Consider the following 16,320-nt stretch of genomic DNA (forward strand, 5'->3'; position numbering starts at 1 on the left):
AAACTAAACAAATGTTTATCCCGTATCACCATGAATGTCTTCTCTAATTTTTTCCAACTTAGCTGCCAAAACAAACAAACAAACAAACAAACAAAAAAACCATAGTCGGTTGCATAGCCTTATATTGGAGAATTTATATGTGGCGCAGAATGCCTTCCTTCCCCCCTGCCCCCCCCCCCCAAAAAAAAAAAAAAAAAAAAAGTGTTTTCTTGTGAATTGAGATCCTGAGCACATGATACAATCAGATGGGTAAAAACATTTTTGATAGATACTAATTGGGTGCTATGGTGGCATTATCTCACATGTAGTTTATATATCCAATCTGAATGCAATCCGTAAGTATGAAGGTTTTTTTCCTTTTGAGGGGTAGTGGGCCTGGAATAGGATGTCACCTAAATTAATTTGCTAGTTATTAGTAACAAAGCAGACCCAATAAAGGAAGCCATCTGTTGCACAGCTCATTACTGCTAACAAATGTAGTGATAAAATAAATGCAGAGCCTGGATTTTGAAGGACTTATTGGTGATTCACCTCTGAAAGGAATCCAGACTTTGCAGCAAGACTGTCAGTGCATTAAAAGACATCAGTAAATAAGCAGCTAAGCAATGCTGAAGTTTGTTCTATGACAAGAGTGAAGGATCTCTGAAACTGTAATGGTATGAATAATTAGCTGTGGATCTTTCCCATTAGAAGGCTGAAATAATGTCTGAAGAATATGTTTCTTTAAGCTAGAAGTGAAGTCCCACTGTCATTAAATAAATAATGAAATAGAAAGTAGAACCCCCAAAACACACAGCTGATCAGTAAGATATATACATACATACATACATATATATATATATAAGGTTTACATTGGGAACAACAAAAGACCACGGAAAGATTCTCATTCCTGTCTCCTTATGATAACAAAAGGGATCAGCTGCTTTTTTAGAAGCAAGTTAAGGACTGAAGGACTGAACAAGTCCTTTTTTTTTTTTTTTTTCCTGCAGTGTCTAACAACTAAGCAATGTACAAGATGACCACTTCACAGGAGTCTTCTGAAGTTTTTGCCTGATGTGTACCCTGTGTAGGGTATAGGGCAATTTTAAGTTGATTATCTAGATAGTAGTTGCCTATACACACAGTAATAACTGCATCAGTGTAGGGACTTGTCCTTTAACAGGAATCTACTTTCTAGATGTAAAAGTCTGTTTGAAGAGTTCTCTTGCATGCTCTGACCTTGGGTTGCAACTTCATTGATACCAAGAGGTTACCAATTGGTATCAATAGGTTTCAGAAAACCAGCATTTTTGGGACCATTAAGGTGACTTTGAACTTTTATTCTATTCTTTTAGAGTTATTATTATTATTATTATTATTATTTTTTAGGCATTTTGTAAGGATGGCAAACAGGGTGAGGGGGACTGTACTTTTATGTATTTATTTATTTATTTTTGGATAGGGTAGATGACACAGAAAAGAAATGTAAGAACAGACGTTTTGGGTCAGATTAAACATCCATCTAGCCTGTTGTCATAGCTCTGATGCTGGCTGGAGTAGATATCATATGGTGTAAAGCAGACATTTCCACAAATAGATATGCTCTCCCAGCTTCTGGCCATCTGCATCACAGGTACCTTTTGCATCAGAGATCATAGCTTAGAGTTTAATAGCTATTGGTGGATGCTTTACCGATGACATTTGTTTAATAGTTTTTAGAATATAAGCTGTTGTCATCTACAAAATCCAGTTAAACTGCATTTTATGTGGGGGAAAAAAAGCAAACACCTCTTTTTGTTTATTTTAGAACTGCTTTCTGACAATGCTATTTGGCTTACATTTCTTGTATTATGAGAAGCAGTGCATGACTACTGCCTGTTCAGCTTGCCCATGGCAGTTGTAGGTTTTACGGACTTTTATGAGTTCCCTTCACAGCTGAATCTTCCTAGTCCATTTAATTACATGCGTACAGAAAGTCTTTTACACCTTTTACTGGCCTCATTCTCTCCTGTTCCCCTTCCAGCTCTACATACGTAGATGAGCTCTAAATTTATACTATGACATAATGAGCTTCTCTTTTTTTCATTTCCCAGCAGCTTCTAAAATTCTGTCTGCTGACTGCTATTGAGAACAGAATCACCATTTGTGTAGAATTATTTGACTTGCATAAGATTATTTATTTCTGATTTCATATTTCCCTTCTAAGATTCAGTAGCTATGCTGGAGGCCACCACTGTGTAAAGCTAGTGGTGGGAGGAGGTTTCAACCCTGCATTGCTTCGCATTTACTGACATGAAATTCATTTGCTATTTTATCCCTCAGTGACTTGGTATCTTGAATGGTGGACTCTATGTGAATGATTTCTGGGTGAAGGCAGGGAAGTGTTCTGCCAAGCCATGCATACTTAGAAGAAGCAATCAGCTCAGTATAAGGGAGTGTATGTCTAAGGGCTTGATACCATTTCATGGAGTTGGAACTCCTAAGTTCTATAAAACAAATCTGGTCAAGAAATTCTCATATTAAGCCTACATATTTGGTGCCCTTCTGCAACAGTCTTTGGAGGAGTTAATGGGCAAGACTTGACAGCCAAATGAAGTTGTGAAGGAGGAGTGACAACAGGATTGTGGAAAGCCTGCCTTACTAGTTTTGGGATCAAGGGCAACAGCTGGAGAACATGCAATTGCAAGAGATAAGTATGTGGTTGAAAGGGAGAAGAAAAAAGACCTGGAGTCACAAATAAAGGGACTAAGGGTGGTCTCTGTTATAAGTTGCCCCCTTAATTAATTTTCAGAGAGCATTGCATTAATAAGAGAAAGGAATTTATTGAGTAAGCAACAGCAAGCAAAACAGCGCTGGGCGGCCGGGGAGTCTCGGCTCTGCCAACGGCGCGCGCCTCACCCCCCCCAGGGTCCCTTTTTATACTTTTTATTCCCTTTAAATAAAGGGAACAAACCCACCTAGTGTTGTTGGCTGGGATTAACCACTCGGCTGATTGTTTTCCATTCTCCGTGATATTGCATAGGTGACACTTCCCACTAGGAACTGTGCCCACACACCTACCACCTCCAGTGACTTCTGTTAGTGTTACCCTTATGTCTTTTCCCAACTGTAATGTAGAGGGCTGTTCTCGTTTGTGCGGGAGGGCTCCCCAGGATTCCCGATAGCATCATAATATGAAGGCCTTATACTAAAGCATAATCAACAATGTTTTGTTACATTTGGGTTTGTTTTGTTTAATAATTGGTAGCTGGCATTCATGACCCCCCCATATGTTATTCTCAGCTATGTTATCATTCTCGGCTTTACCTGAGCTCGTAGGGCTGCCGAGGGTTGGCACTGTAGTATTTTCTGCAGGCTGGATTCCCTGGACATTTTCTGACAATACCTCATTTGGTCCTACTGCCTGGGGCCTATCAGCATCCTCCTTTTTATTAGTACGAGTCCTTCCCTATCTGTTCTGTGTTTGTAAAATCTGACGCCTCACATTTTTCCTAGTACCCAGCTAGTATCGTCCAAGTTTGTTATATTTATATATAGAACCTTGCAAATTTCTTTATTTCCATGGAAGGTTCCTGTATACCCTATACCATGCCCTCACCACCTGTAATGGGGACCTGCTTGTTGATTACAACCTTGCGGCCCATATCCCACTTGTAAGAATTTATTCCGACCAGCCCCGAGTGTCCAGTCCATAGCAATGGTTTCACACCCCCAGTATGCACAATAATACATGTTCGGGTAATTACAGTACCCCTTTCCTGTGTTAGAACTTGGGCAGAAATAAAATCCTGATCGGTTGAAGTATGGCTGCACTGACACCAGGTCACATAATGTGATGTAGAAACTGGGGGCACCTGCTGTCGTTGTTTGCTGGATGACGAATTGATCCTTCCATCTGATCAAGCTCCATTTAAAAGGCTGATGGGGATGCGCAGACCCATAGCTGACCAAAACGATGATACTGACTCCCATGTATCGTAGGAGGTGGTCAGAGCCCATCTAAATTGTCGGCCTCTCAGTCCCCCACCATTTCACTTCTCTGCCTCGCTTGTCAGTTCGGTTGCAGCGAACTACAAGATATCGGTTCTTCTTGGCAGCAGCAGTGTTCTTCAGGGGAACATACTAGGGAGCCTTTGAAACAGGGCCTCCTCCCCTTCCCACAATACACAGATAATACACAATACTTATCGAGTCCATCTTAGTGTCAGCTTCAAGTCGTCAGGGCCTGGAGCTGCCTCCCATTTACCTTCCCGGATTGGTCCTTTCACACGGCTGGCATGCGTCCATCCTTTCTCCGCAGTTCGAATAGCCGTTTCTGTGGTAAGCAAAACAACATAGGGGCCTTCCCCATCGTGGTGTTAAAGCAGTCTCTTTCCAAGTCTTAATTAGAATTGAGGGTGATCAAGTGGCAATTCCAAGTCATAGGGTATACCATATAGCATTTCAAAAGGAGAAATTCCTACATCAGTTCTGGGCTGTGTCCATATGTTTAACAGTGCAAGGGGTAAGCATTTTACCCAAGAAGCCTTAGTTTCCAGCACAAGTTTTGTTAGTTGTTTCTTAATTTCACCATTCATTCACTCTTCCTTTCCAGAAGAGGAGGGGTGCCAGGGGCTGTGAAAATCCCACTCAATCTCTAAGGCCTGCTTTGATCCTTGCAGTAAAGCTTTACACCCATTCAGTCACGTGGTCAATTAGGACAAACAAGTAACTCAGTAAAGTCTACCTGGATACTTTGGGAAGGTCAAAGCCCTGGCTCCCGTCCCCCTCTAGATAGGTTACAGAAGGCCTTTTTATTTACCTTTTGACATATAGTAGTACATCCTCTACATGTGTGCTTCCCTAAAGTATATATTCCTACATAGACATGCTTTCTTAGGACAACATCACACATTGCTTGCACCTCCCAATGACTCTTCTGATGTAAAACAGTTAATATTTGCCTCATTATCACTTTATTCAGCATTTCTCTCCCATCAGGGAGTATCGATTTTCCTTAAAATGATCCACATATTTGTAACATTAATACCTCCTTGGGAGGTTGTAATTGCTCCAAAATCTTTTTTAGAATTTACCCAAATAGATAGGTGGCCCTGTAAACCCCTGAGGTAAAATTGTCCACCTATATTGTTGCTTCCGCCCCCATTTCAGGGTCTTTCCAGTCAGAGGTGAATATCCATGTATGTTTGCTCTCAGGGCCAGAGAGCACTGCATTAATAACACTGTTATTCCAGTCTAACAATTTACTAATTGAATGCCCAATTTAATCATCAAATCCCTTCCCAACAAGTTAGTCTCTGCCTTGGATACATACAATAATTGCCCAGTGATCATTTTATCCCCTGGTCTCAGCTTGGTATCCCCCAAAAGTGGCACTGTTATCCCAGTCCCTTCTACCCCCATCACATTTAGGGCTTCATTAGTTAATTTAATCCCTGATACTTTACAAGTAACAGCAGTTGGGAGAGCGAGAAACCCCCCCGCAGACACCAAAGTCAGTGCAGAAGGAGGGGGAGGAGGCACTCCAGGCGCTGGAGCCGAAGCCCCCCTGCTGCCGCTGGAGAGGCCCCTGGTGGAGCAGGCTGTTCCCCCCTCCCCGATGCTTGGGAAACTGAACAAACACCACAGCAAATATGCAAATATACCAAAACTTCTAGACTGTTACTTAGATAATGCCTACATCCCCTTTCCCTGCTCATTCAACTTCGAATACCTTTAACACTTTCAACAAACCTTTTAACACGTCCTTTATCTTTCTCTAGCCTTTACTTTTCTAATGCCGACATCAAAGGCTCAGTCAGGGGCCAACTTAATTCCATACCTTTTCCCTCCAAGATGCTGAAACAACATCAATATACAACATTTCATCCTGTTTTCCTTCTTTCCACAAAAACAACATTGACTGTAATATGGTGTTATAATTAATACTTCCATTTAGGAGCCACTCCGCTCCATCCTCTAGTTTATAAAGTGGCCACCACTGATTACAATATTTAATAAGGGTTCTTTTACTCTCTGTACCCTCTTACCCCACTATATCCCTTCAATGTGTTAGTATACATCCTAGGGGGCTTTTCCTTGGGATTTCTTTGCTTTGAACTTTTCCTATTGTAATCTGCAGTGGTTAATATTCCACCGTTTTCCTAGAAGCTCTTTACTAGTCAATCCCAATCCCTCCAAAATCCACAATATATAGATACACAAGTAAAATCAGACCACTGTAAATTAACTGCCTCTTGACAATTACACTGGGAACATTTAAACCTGATGAGCCAATAATATGCCTGGGCAAATTTTGTTCCCTTAGACATACACCTCAATGGCAGTTCTTATATTTACATATTTACATATTAACATATGTATAAAAGAACACTTTAACAAAAATGCCCGGGCTTTTACATATACAATATGCAATGTACAGTTATTATTCCAGTTAGAATTATTCCTCAGCAGCTGGAAACATTATGCCAGTTGCCATTAAAGCTCGCTTACCCTCCTCCTGTCTTTCTTAAAATCTCGGATGTCCCCGGAGTTAATGGGGACGGCCACATATTCCTAGTCACTGGTCCCTGAGTGCTAGAGTCAGAGTCGCTATCAGAGTCTCCCTGGGGTTGCGGATTAGGAAGCCCAGGAGTCGGAGGGGCTGCAGGTGGTGGTGGTGAAATATAGGGAGACAGTGGGGCTGGGATCTCTAATTCTCGGTTTTTCTTCTGCCTCCCATCCCCTCCTTTTTCTTTTAGAGGATATAAATTGGCTCGAGTTTCCAAGCTGATCCACAAATGTGCATATTCACTTTCTTCCAAACTAAAAGGTTCCTTTGAGTTTACATAAATATTTAGGGCCTGGCAAACCCAATCTTCAAAGGACCCAAATACGGGCCAGTAAAGGTGGTCTCCTCGAATCTGTTTACCACCCCAAACTTCAACACAATAATGTATCATTTTTACTTTATTCCCTTTAAAAAGGGAATATTTTTTACTTTACTTTATTTATTCGTGCACAAAGATTACTAGGGGTTGCCGGCTTTATTTGCTTGCTGCCGAATTTAGGGTTCGTCGGTGAAGGATTTGAATGAAAGTAGTACTAGCGAAGGCCGCTGAAATCAGCGGGGCGCCCCCTCCGAAGGTCTTTCAATCAGATTGCCTTCATCCGAGTCACGGCACCAAATTTGTTATAAGTTGCCCCCTTAATTAATTTTCAGAGAGCATTGCATTAATAAGAGAAAGGAATTTATTGAGTAAGCAACAGCAAGCAAAACAGCGCTGGGCGGCCGGGGAGTCTCGGCTCCGCCAACGGCGCGCGCCTCACCCCCCCCAGGGTCCCTTTTTATATCTTGGTGATTTCAGGATTACGCAGCACATCTTGGTGTACTCTGCGACTGCGCGCACTGTTGCTAGGGGGTCGTCTCTGTCCCTCTGGTGGTCGTGAAGATGAAGGCTGTAGTCTTCCTCGGCGTTGTGGTTCAACTTCTTTCTTTATTTGGTCATGTTGGCCCAGCGTGAGACAGGAAGGCAAGATGTTGATACACTAGTTTAACAACTTATCAGGAGATGGTTACATGAACTTTGCAGCAGTGTTATTTTGAACAAAAGAGGCTACTGAGATGCAGAAGGAGAGAAGGGGAGAGGGTTCTCTTTTTTGTTACATTAAGCAAAGGAATTTTCATAGTGTCTAGCTAAGCATTATACAGCTCCTTACTTCAGCAGGGAGTTTTCACAACTCCCGTTCCTCAAACAGAACTCCTTGTTTTTACAAAAGACAATGAACAAACATTTATTGTGTATTACAGTCTCTACCAGAAATCTATTATATCAGAAAAACAGCATATCAACAGTCAGATGCTTGATTGGTTAGCAGCAGAAATATTCAAGCGGTCTTTGTGCTGTGGTCATGGTGGTGTGTTTTGTTTTTTTTCTCTGATCTAGCAACACAAAACATTCTCTCATGATGGTACCAAGAAGGCATAAAGGTTCTGTTTTTCTAAGAGCTTTAAGAAGAAGGCAGCTTGGACTGCTTAAGGCATAGGAAATACTTGAAATCATTTGTCTCCCCAGATCTCTCTCCTCTTTATTTTTTTATGTATTTGATTGGTTCTTCTGTATCAGAATTCTTATGCTTGTAGTAGCCTGAGTTCTTTGCAAATTGTATGTGGCTGTCCACCATGTGTTTAGATTTGCTTCACTTTATTTTCACTTGAAAATAAATCCTCATTTATTTTCAAATGGTCAAGCCTTCATCTTCCTGTGGTCTTTCTTGGTTTCCTGTTGTATATTGTAGTTACAGCCTGGTGTCAGTGCAGTATTCCTTACTTACCTGTTAGGATGTTCTATAGTTGGTCCCATCTGCTGGATTGAATTAAAAATACTTAGAAGACAATCAACTGCTTTCAGAAATGAGGTTTTCTAAACCCGTCATACACTTGTTGGTTCTTGGTGCTAGTAGGTAGGATGTGATTCATTAAACTGAATGTATTCATGCACAATGGAATTCTCTCCATCCACCATATGTTCCATATATTCCAAATAGAGATGTTCATATTGATTTGCATGCTGAAAGTGCTTTCTTCTTCAATAATTGAATATAGATCTAGATCTGCAGAACATTTTATAAAGACAGGTGAGATGCATCCCAGCAGTATAAACATCTACCAACGGATTTCTGCTTAGGAATCCCTAACTTACCTTTCTTCTACTAGAGGCATCAAATATACGGTAGAACAGATTTCTTGTCCTAGAGTCATTTTTTTGTTGCATATGTGTTTTTTGTTTTTATTTTTGTTTTCCTTCTCAGAATACTATTATGTACTTGATTTTAGAATTGAAGCATGGAGCACAGCAGTTCTTCCCACAAGAGCACCAGAAACAACTGGATCTAGAGATGGAGAGCAAGAGCAATGGTCACAGGTAGTCAGTCCATCATGATGAGACAGTAGATGGTCCCTACTTTAGATAATGGAAGCTTATCCAGAGGACTTACTCCCAGTATCCCTTTCTTCTTAATATCTAATACTGGATAAATACTCAGTCCATCTTTTGGAAGAAGTTGATCTTGACAAGCAAAGCAAGCTGAGACAACAGAGCTCTAGTGTGTAGAAAATCCAAGACTTCACAGGTATGTGCAGCATTGTGTAGTTAGTTAATTAATAAGTAAATAAGTATTTTGTTTATTCCTTTTAAGTGTCTTACATTCTGTGTCTTGTTCTATTTGGTTGGTCGTAGTTGTTAACAGTATTCTTTGCAGATGGGAGATTGGGGAAATGAGAGATGAGTCAGTGAAAATCACACAGGTGCCGGTTGCATGGTACTGATTAAAAAGATGTGTGCCAAAATGAAGCACATGTTAGCAGAGTCACTTGGATCTGAAGTATTGGATAACAAAACTCTGAAAGTGTTTCCAGTGCTATAGGAATGGTTCTGCTTAGATAGTCTGTAAAGTGACAATTTAAAACATGGCTAAATGTTGAAGTATATTATGGTGATGACTATGGAAATACAAAATACTATTGTTGATATTTTAAGTCTTTCAGATGCATTGATTTTTACAAGAATTGGAACAGGCTTTGAATTTTCATCCTGCACAACTGGTCCTGGTTTCAAAGTGTATTTAGGGCAGAAAATTATTTGAACCATTACAGTGTTCAAAAACAGTTTCCCTGTACCTCATAGTTCACTTATCAATAGTGAATAAGTGCTAACACTTTTAACTATACATTTTCCTAAACATCTTAAAGAAATGTGCTTTTATCACCTGAAGATGGATACTTGTTCAGTTGGAAACTAGCCTATGTTTTGTGTAAACTTGGTTTATATGTGCAGCATCATTTTCATTATGCATCATATTGCTAAGAGGCTTCCTTACTCATTGGTCCATCTTCTCACTACTCATTTTTATTGATAACCTATCTCATATTACTGTTTTGTTTTCTGTTATGTAGTGCACTATATTTCGACATAATTATTAGGTGATACTATTGAAAGATAGTAAAAAGGTTTTTGGAGTAAATTTTAAAATATTTTCAGTGGGTTTGAAAACTTGGCTTGTCATATCAAGCAGCTTGTGACAATGTACCATGATTTCAGCTTAGTTCATGCAGATTCCAAGTGATCAAGCTGGTAAGTGGACACATCTTCATAAACTCAGCAAAATTAAAAGTTTTTATTACACCAAATATCTAATATGCATTACAGTGATGTAATTCATTGCTTTGCTGATCAGTCAAGGTTCAGGACTACCCAGTATTCTGACTGCCTCCTGTTTTCTGAGCCTGTCTGGTGCTCTTCTCAGACTTCAGAAAAAGTCTGGGTAACAGAAGTTACTCTAGTGGAACATGACAAATCTTATGAGAATCTGCCGAAAAACAAGGCCCCATTGTATCAAATCATACAGGGTAGTATGTCTCCTACTTTGCATATTACAGGGAACAGCTGCAGTAGAGTGGGCACCTGTATGGCCTTTTTGGTACAGGTGTAGCACTGCTCAAAGGGGGAGTAGGAGTTCCTAGCATTATGGCTTGCTCCTAGCCATAATCATTTATGAAAATTAGGTAACTGATTTTGAATCACTTTAGTACAAACAACTAAGGATAAATGTTGAGGCAGAAAAGCCTGAAATGTAATTTCCATTGTGCTGTGAAGTACAAGTAACATTAAACTTCCAGTGACAAGTTTTTTTGTAATTTAATTAAAAACAAGAATGTTGCCAAGTCTTTGCAACCGATTTCTGCCCATGTGTTGCTTGTATTGAGCATTCTGACTTTCTCCAACACAAAATCCTTCTCTGTGACCAAAAGGTCTAGTGTAACAATAACTTTTCAAAATCCAGTGGGTGAAAATTGATCTACTACATGCAAATGGGGGCTTGCTTGCTAAGTCAGTATGAATATATACAGATTTTAAAAACCCAGAAATACTTCAGAAATACTTTGGTGGGAAAAAAAAAACAAAACACATTAATATCCAAGACCATTCCCTGTCACTTAAGATGAATTCTTGAAAATACATTGTCCCAAAATGGTAGAGGAATCTTTCAAAAGGGGAATGATGGGAAATCACTTTAACATAATGCACTCATTCTTCAGATGCAAAATCTTCTAGCATTTGAATAGAAGTTACACTGTTTTTAGTTAATAGAATAAACATTTTTTATCTTTAAAATAGCTGATTTTTGAAAGGTGACACGTCAAAGAGGTCCATGTCCATTGAGAAAAGTAGGATCTTTGATTTTTTTTTTCGAATATAGCTCTCACTTAGCAAACCCTGAATTAATCAGACTGAAATGGTACTTGATTACTGCAGTATTGTGGCAGAATTGTATTTACATAGGGGAAAGAAGGTGTTCTTACACTGACCTGTCAATACTGCTGTAATTATCATGTATTTCTGTAGTACTTGATTGTCAAGCTTGAGACCTAAGTTATCAATTGGTCATGGAGTGCTGAAGCAACTGGATAGATTTTTAGCCTGTGTGTAGCTGAAAAGGTAAAAAAGGGAGTACCACTTGAGGCTGTTAAGCAGTCTGTAGTCAGCACCTAAATATTTGGAAATAATCTTGATGCACACTTTCAGATTGAATCAGGTTTGCAACCGTGGAGAAAATATTAACGTATTTGCACCAGTACACATTTTGTATGGCAACACTGATGATTTTCCTGATGAAAAACAGCTTTTCTTAATTATCCAATTGCCTTTTTCCAGTAAGAAAGTTCTGAAGCATTGACTATTCACTTTTTTACTTATATTTTAGGTAGGTTTAGGTTGCATTAATTTCCTTTTAGCATTGAGTCAATGGAAGAATAAACATGTTTATTTTCATATGAATGAACAACATGAATTATGGATTTGCATAACAGAACAATATGAATTATACATAATATATGAAGAGTTTTTGTTTTCAAGAATAAATTTTATTGAAAGCCAAAAAGCCTGCAGTCTGGCTTTTTGTGGTAAGAATGTGTGACCTCAGTATGTTGTATGATATAAATACTTAAGGTTCATTATTTGTATTTTTTCTTTAGAGTACAGCAAACCATTCCGGAATGGTTTTCATGCTCCAACTACAGAGGCAAATTGAAATAGCATGGATGGTGGATAGAAAGTAGCAGGCTATTCTGGTGCCCTGGTGTAGTGTTGACAGGTTGATACATCCATTTTGGTGGAAATGCTTTTGTTGTAATGCCCACTATGAAACTTTCTGTAATAAAACCAAGTGGCTTTTAGACTTCTCACATTGCATTTTATTTCTTAAATACAAAGACATGCACATACATTTTCCTTTGTCTACCTCTTTGCAAGAAACTTCCTCCCATGCTGAAAGACCAGCCTATGTAGCCAGGAGATGTGCTGTAGGAGGCATACACATCTCATCTGGCTCCCCATTATGGTTTTATCTCTTCTTTTTGGAAATACTGGTTTCTTGTGAGCTAATAGCTTAATTGTGCAATAAGAGGCCTGACTCTGGAGAAAACATAGATAACTGGGATGCTATTCCCTTGTATTGAGACAAAGATGGAAGTTTTCATTTATGTTCCTGGTGGTACTGATGTTTGTGATCTGTAGTAGTTTCAGATACCCACTAACATGCTGGTAAGCTGTGTAAGGCCGAATTTAGTTGGCTGTTGCTTTCTGGCAACACCTTTGGTCCCTTATTGGCTTTGAAATCTTGCATACATACTTCTGTGGCAGAGCTGCCTTTTTAATTGCAATACCAGCTTTCAAAAAAAAAAAAGTCTGTTGGGTAGTCATACCATTCAACTATCAAAATTTTAAATGTATGACTTTAATTGCAAATGCTTTGTTAGCCATTCACATGGCTATTTTTCTGAACCGATGGTGTTATACGGCTGCAATTGAGACAGCACTTTATTATTAACTTGTTTCAAGTTCGTTGAGCTGATATCCCCACAGGTCTCCTCTTAAGTGCACCAGTTTGTTTTGTGTTGCAGACATTTAGCAGTTGGTCAGAGATCTTTAGAAATCTGTGTGTTGCCATCACATAAGCTGCTGTTTTGATTCTTCTCATAGCTTGTTGGGTTATAAACACTAACAGTCATATTTGTCTTCATTCCTATACAGTTTTCCTTTCTGCTTACTTAATAAACAATGCTCTCTGGATTTCTTTATGGCTTGCTTCATCCAATTGAAGATCACAGATATTTTTCTAGTAGATAAACAGATCCATTTACACTTTGATATATTGATTCAAAGATCGAAGCCGAAATTCCTTTAAGTGGTATATTCTTTATTGCAGCGCTGGATGCACGGGGGATCTCTCCACCTATCGTGCATACCCAAAGCGGAAAGCAGTCTTGAATTTATACAATCAATCTATCAATATTCTACAAGCGCCTATACATATGCATTACCTATCCCTGCCTTCCCTCGCTTCTCATGCTAATTAGCCTTTTGGCACCTTGCGCCTGCGTAGAGCCTCCCAAGAATTGTGGGCAGGGGTCTTTGGGACGTGGGCAGGGGTCTTTGGGAAGAAGACCCCGAGTCTTCCTCACAGTGTACTTTTCACCTTTGGTCAGGAATCTGCTGAATTGGCACGTTTCTTAATTGCGAGAGCTGGTTGTTGCCAATTCTTCCGTTTGTTGTATCTTTATAATGAATTCCAATGTCCAATTTTCAGATTTATAGTCCTTACATTTGTTTCTCTGTCCGTCTGCCGCTTCCTTATCATGAGTTCCAGTGTCTTGTTTCGAGATATACAGTCCATGTCTGGGGATTGTCCTTGCCTCCCCAATACCTCCCCAATACCTCCTTAATCAATCCCCCCTTTTCTTTTCCCATGCAAATTCTTTTCCATCAGATGCTTTCATTATTTACAGTAACACAACAAAGCAGGCATCTAAACAACATGCACACAAATATTCCTAACACTACTAATGTGATTAGAGCAATGAACACTTGTTCCAACCATTGGAAGTTGGGCAACCAGGCGGTTAACTTATTCCATATTTCACTAAAACTCCATGAAAGATCATCTTTACTGATCTCATGTAGGACCCTTGTCTGCTTCCATATTTCTTCCAGGTCGGTAGAGATCCTTCCACTCTGATCTACATACATACAACAACTTGTATTTATTACTGTACAGACTCCCCCTTGAGCGGCCAGTAACAAGTCTAGGGCCATCCGATTTTGTAATACTACCTGTGATAAACTAGATATCTCTTCTTGTTGAGCCTTTATAGCATCCAGAGTTTTGTTTTCTAACTTCTCTATAATTGCAGAAATATTAACTATCGCCTTTTCCAATTCATTCACTCCTAACCATGTGATAAACCATCGAACAAAACTATGAAAAGCGGTGTGTCTCTCTATCAATGGATTGTTAATTTTTCGTCTAATTCTCCGGATATGATTTCTCAAGTAACCTCGAGGCGCTACATCATGTACTGTCATACTGGGGACTACTGCTCCAAGAGTGCAAGTTCCCTTCCAGTTCTCGGGCAAGACCTTACGGGCTGTATCATTGCATAGCCAATACCACCCTTTTCCTTCTGGAACTGGCCAGCTGGTTGAATTTGCCCAACTGCTAGTTGTACTAATATCAATTGTTTGATTACAAGATGTCTGATTTCCCACATAAGTAGTACCCGTATTTATACAATCCTGTTTTCCCATACCCTTAGGCGGGTTACACCTTTGTACACATACATAGTAAGATTCCAATGGCACGAAGCTACCAACTTCTAGTTCCAAAACTTCTTCATATTTTTGACCCCAAGATGTGTTTTCCCACAAATTCATCCAAGGTAAGTTTGCAGGCAAGGGAATCCTGATTAACGATACACCCTTATTCCCATGCTGTGGCAGATGGGTGCATACTCAACAGTTTGTCTTATTAATTACTTGAGAAATTGTTTGTATCAGGGACAGGTGTAAGTTCTCATCCCAAACTGCCCACCCCGAATCTGACAACCACACCCCTGCAATCATTAGGATCTGGAAAACCATAATTTTGTTGGTCCAATTGGAGTGGTGGTCCATATCCTCGCCAGGGCCTTCTTCACCCTTGAATCGTGGATCCAAGCTGCTTGCTCCTTAATCTTAATGGCGGTGTGTGTTGTCAGTAATACCTGGTATGGTCCCGTCCACTTTACTTCCGTTTTTCCTCTAGGGGTTGTCCTGAAAAAGTCTTTATATATATAATCCCTGAGCTTAAAAGGGTGGATTGGTTGATCCAACCGTCTAGCCCAGGTCCTGAGAACAAATTTATGTACTTTATTTAATTATTTCTGAAGTTCAGTTATATATGCATATAAATATTCTAATCCTAGCTGCATTAGATCCTCTCCACTAAATAGAAATGGATACGACCTTCCATATAAGATTTCAAAGGGACTCAAATTCCCTTTTATTCTAGGTTTAACTCAAATTCTAAGTAATGCTAAAGGGAGGGATTGAGGTCATGACAAATTAGATTCTTGTCCGATTTTAGCTATTTGTTGTTTAATTAAATGTTTCATTTTTTCTACCTGTCCACTTGCCCGCGGTCTATAAAGAGTATGCAGTTGTCTTTAGAATATCTTTAGAATCTTACTTATCTGTTGTACCACTTGCACACAAAAATGTGAAACTCTATCAGAAGACATTGCTACTAGAATCCCAAAGCATGGTACTATTTCATTTAACAAGACTTTAACCACTTCTTCTTGCTTTGTTTGTTCGACAGGGAAAGGCTTCAGGCCTTCCTGAAATCATGTCAGCCAGAACCAGTAAATAACAATACCCCCCTTTTCTAGGGAGTTCTGAAAAATCAATTTGCCACAGTTGCCCCGAATAATTCCCTTTATCAATGACACCAAATGTCACCCTATTTCCTGTATTGGGATTATGACGCATACAGGTGTCACATTGTTGGGTTACCTGCCTTATTGTGGTATACAGATTTCTTGCTACCAAGACTCGATTTAATAGTTTATACAGGGCATCGGCTCCCCAGTGGGTTTTGTTGTGTTCCCCCAAAACCATAGGCCACACCAAATTAGAGGGCATAACAACCCTGTTGTCCTTCAAATGAGCCCACCCATCAACATTCAGCTTCCCTTTTAGATCCTCGATCAACTTTAAATCTTCTTTTGAATATTTAGGAGCCTGTCCTTTCTCTAATGTCTGAATTTTACCGTCTGGTATTAAAGCAAGCACTTCCACTTGACCTCTTTCCGGCTCCCTTCTTGCCTCTTTATCAGCCAATCTGTTCCCAATCTCGAAGTCGGTGGATCCTCTTTGATGCCCTCGGCAATGCATAATAGCCACTTTTTCTGGTTGTTTTACAGCCTCTAACAATTTTAAAATTTCTTCAGCATGTTTTATCTGTTTTCCCTGAGCAGTCAGTAAT

General features: G+C 39.6%; 1 protein-coding gene and 1 long non-coding RNA gene across 14 annotated transcripts in view; one reads left to right on the forward strand and one right to left on the reverse strand.

The window, feature by feature from the left end:
* The window catches only part of SHISAL1 (shisa like 1), a 95,538-nt gene that overhangs the window by 12,076 nt on the left and 67,142 nt on the right, over window positions 1–16,320 (forward strand). For 7 of the 13 annotated variants that reach the window (XR_011810886.1, XM_072041552.1, XM_072041579.1 and 4 more), the window contains one exon: window positions 8,795–9,090. The exons of 3 other annotated variants lie outside the window; for them this stretch is intronic. The gene's annotated coding sequence lies outside the window, so the exon portion shown is untranslated. Of the gene's footprint in view, window positions 1–8,769; window positions 9,091–16,320 lie in introns of all 13 variants that reach the window. 3 more of the 13 variants (XM_038173345.2, XM_038173347.2, XM_038173344.2) reach the window with 2 other exon arrangements.
* The window catches only part of LOC119715614 (uncharacterized), a 160,581-nt gene continuing 151,456 nt past the window's right edge, over window positions 7,196–16,320 (reverse strand). Inside the window, exon 9 of the long non-coding RNA XR_011810901.1 lies at window positions 7,196–7,452. This is a non-coding gene — a long non-coding RNA (uncharacterized lncRNA). The remainder of the gene's footprint in view (window positions 7,453–16,320) is intronic.

This window comes from Anas platyrhynchos, chromosome 1, assembly GCF_047663525.1.
Source record: "Anas platyrhynchos isolate ZD024472 breed Pekin duck chromosome 1, IASCAAS_PekinDuck_T2T, whole genome shotgun sequence".
Classification (NCBI taxonomy): Eukaryota; Metazoa; Chordata; class Aves; order Anseriformes; family Anatidae; genus Anas; species Anas platyrhynchos.